At 49.6% G+C, this 3,575-nt stretch overlaps 1 protein-coding gene across 1 annotated transcript in view; it reads left to right on the top strand.

Moving 5' to 3' along the window:
* Positions 1-2,387: 2,387 nt before the first annotated feature.
* Positions 2,388-3,575, top strand: part of ARFGAP3 (ADP ribosylation factor GTPase activating protein 3) — a 36,453-nt gene continuing 35,265 nt past the window's right edge. Inside the window, exon 1 of the mRNA XM_009648765.2 lies at positions 2,388-2,419. The gene's annotated coding sequence lies outside the window, so the exon portion shown is untranslated. The remainder of the gene's footprint in view (positions 2,420-3,575) is intronic.

The following is a 3,575-nucleotide window of genomic DNA, read 5'->3' as shown; positions in this document are numbered from 1 at the left end:
GTGCCCCCTCCCAGCTTCTTGTGCCCCTGGCAGAGCATGGGAAGTTGAAAACGTCCTTGCTCAGGGTAAGCCCTGCTCAGCAACAGCTAAAGCATCCGTGTGGTATCAACATTCTTCTCATACTAAATCCAAAGCACAGCACTAGGTCAGCTACTAGGAAGAAAATTAACTCCGTCCCACCCAAAACCAAGACAGGGGAGAATAGGATATGGAAGCTATTTCCAAAATACCTTGAACAAATCAGCATTCTTCCTTATGGACGAAGAAAATGACAGCACAACATGCTGTGTATAATGGGACCAGGGAAGGAATCTGTGCTCCTTGGTCAGTTTTTTGTCAAGATAAAAATCTGCTCCAGATTGAGGACATAAGCAATGTCAGGGGATTCAGTCTTGCTCGCAGTGCTGGTCTGCTGCTGGGTCTGGGTAAGGACCTGCATTGCATGCGATGGCTGCTCGCCAAAGTAGAGAACACTCCAGTGCCCAATCTACAGGCACCCTTGAAGGTAAGGTGTGTTGTTGGGTTTCTGGTTTGGGGTTTTGGTTTTTTTGTTTTGTTTTGTAATTTACTCAATGTGCAGACCAGCCAATGAATTACAAACACTGCTTTGTCCCTGGTGGCGATGGACCAGCTCATGCCTGCCTTCTATCGTTACCTCCACTCCCTATATTACCTTTCTCCCGCAACCTGGAGGCTGCTCTAAGATTGCCTCCAGGACCTGCTTACCTCCCTCAGGTTCATAAGCATGTGCGAAATGCTTTTCTTCTGTCTTGTCTAGAACTCATCTCCTAACCATCAGCTGAGCTTGCAGTCCGCAACAGTAGTCTGTCTAGCGTGTGCATCCACATAGTTGAATCATATGGCCTTACGACAGAGGCGCTGCATGAGACTAGGCAGTGACAGTGCAGTGTGTTTCTGTACACTGTCAGGGGCTGACATACTTCCTGGATACTTGTGAGCTGGGTGTGCGAGGTGGCTCTGAACAGCCAGCAGCTTTTTGACATCCCAACTCAGGGGCAGAGAGGTACCACTTCCTGAAATAGGATGCCAGCAGAAGACAGAAGAACCAGCCCCCTGTGTGGTGTTACCGGCTTGCGCTTCCCAAAGATACACTTTGGGTCTCCTGCTGGGTCAGCTGCCTTTGCGTGCCACCACCCGGGGAAGCAGCAGCGCAGCTGAGGAACATACAGGATGATAAGTAAGACCATCCTTTCCTAGGATCGTGCCAGACAGATCAATCTTCAGGATGACCTTTTTTCCCGATGTTTGTTGTTCCAATTAACTGGCAAGATTGTACCCCTCCTGCTTGCTTTTTTTTTAACAGTACTTATAAAGCGGATGTAGTGGACTCTCTTTTTCCTTTGCGGAAATTTCTTGGCAACTCTCTCTTCCTGTGAGGCCAGTGGCTGTAGGCTGGGATGGAAATCCTCATGCAGTCAGATGGCAAGTATCTCCGGAGGGGAGTGCGCTGTAGGGAGCACCTATGACTACACGGGCAATATCTTCCTGAAATGTAAGCTTCCCTTTGTAACGGGAGGTCTCTCGCTAGGCATTTTTGATCCCAAGTGAGTGTGAAGGGAGGTGGTTATATTTGTTGGTAGGAAATAGGCAACAGCTTACGCTTCTACAGGCTCAGATGTTTTAAGTCTAGTCCCAATGCTACTTGGCTATATGCATATGGATGGATTTTTGGACTGCTATCCTAGATGTGGGACCTAATCAACATGTACAAATACCTCAAGGGTGGATGTCACGAGGAAGGAGCCAGACTCTTCTCAGTGGTGCCCAGTGACAGGACAAGCGGCAATGGGCACAAACTGAAACATAAGAGGTTTCAGTTGAATTTGAGGAAGAACTTCTTTACTTTGAGGGTGACAGAGCACTGGAACAGGCTGCCCAGGGGGGTTGTAGAGTCTCCTTCTTTGGCAATATTCAAAGCCCACCTGGACAATGTCCTGTGCAACATGCTCTAGGAGAACCTGCTTTAGCAGGGGGGTTGGACTAGATGATCTCCCAAGGTCCCTTCCAACCCTTGCCATTCTGTGATTCTGTGGTTTCAATCAGGCCCCCTACCTCTGACATAGTGCCAGACTGAACAAAGTTAATCTGGAGTAAAGAGGTGGCTGGCCTGCTGCCAGCAACTGGCCATGCTCTGAAAAGAAGAGTAAAATGTTCATGCATTCAGCTGCCTGTCAGGATAACGAGTGACTGACTCCCAGCTGTCAGCAAGGCGCTGCAGGGGCAGTACGTGCCTCTGAGCTGCAGGTGCATGGGCCCAGCACAGGAACAGCAGGCAGCAGGCGCGCCAGCACCTGAACCAGCACTCAAGACTGTGTCCCCGTGTACCTACCTCATGCAGTGTGGCCAGAGCCGAGGTGGTAACAGGTCTCATCACCCTGAACTAGTTCCCCACTGACTGGTAAGAACTGGGGGTTGTTAGCTTCTATGGGAGACAGTGAGTAACCTCTTGTGCTTGAGGCACTGAAGGTGATGTGGGTTTGAGGCTGAGGGGCTGAAGCTAGGTTTTTGTGCAAAGCCTTGCACTTGACTATTTAGATAGCTAGGTAACTCAGTCCATGGGCCTGTTTTTAACAGAAGGCTAGAGCAGACAATCTCTGGAGGTCCCTTCCAACCTAGACTTTTCTGAAAGAAAATTATAGAATTAAAGACGTTTTGTCTAAACTCTTTTTTCTATATATGGATAACTACGCAGTCTTACCTGTCTATGTCAGAGGAGTAAGGGAGAAGGGGATACAGCCTTGTGAGCCGGGATAATCTCTGATGTAGAGGAGTGCTAAGATGCCAAGCTCTGAAGATCCTGCCATGGATCATCTTACCGCTACTGAGCTGAGTTTGGTAGAGCCACAACGTTGTCTTTGCTTTGCAAGGGCCACCCTTAAAGGACTTAGTACCTTTAGTTCAGTGCTGGCTCTGAGGGGCCTGGTATGGTTCCTGCAGGACCTCTTGCAGCATCCTGGCTGGTGTTCCAGCAAAAAGGTGCATTAGTCTGGCACCTCTGCCTTTGCCGAGCTTCGTGCCCCAAGTGATAATCCTCCTGCGAGGTGGGGTGTGAGGGAGAGGTGGCAGAAACAACCCAGTTCAGTGCGGTGTGGTTCAGGCACTCAAGGTTTTTGAAGTAGGGATGTGCCAGTATGTTAACACAGTTCCTGATTATTATTCTGTTTCCTGCCCTGAGAGGCTTTATGATTTCAGATTTATGATCTGAACGCGCTGCTTTCGAAAGCAATTAAAACCTGTTGTCTTTTTGTTGCACTGGTCTTGCAGTGACTCATTTGTCCCCAGCTGCCGTGTACTTTAATGCTAGTGAAGGGACAATTGCTTTTAACTAAAATTTTTATAGAGCGCTCACGACCCACTTGTTGAGTCCCAGAGCAGAAACGGTAATGTGCTTTATCGCCTGTCTCGAAGGGAACACTGCTGCTTCACTTTTTCCACAGCCGGGAAACGCAGCGGGTGGTGCTGTTCTTCCGCGGGTTTTTTTTGCCGGGCCCCACGCTCCCCATCGCCGCCTCGGGCCCCGAGGAAGCGAGGCCGGCGTGCCGTGCCGTGCCGTG

This window comes from Egretta garzetta, unplaced genomic scaffold, assembly GCF_000687185.1.
Source record: "Egretta garzetta isolate BGI_Z169 unplaced genomic scaffold, ASM68718v1 scaffold81, whole genome shotgun sequence".
Taxonomy (NCBI): domain Eukaryota; kingdom Metazoa; phylum Chordata; class Aves; order Pelecaniformes; family Ardeidae; genus Egretta; species Egretta garzetta.
This window is presented reverse-complemented; position numbering and strand designations above follow the sequence as displayed.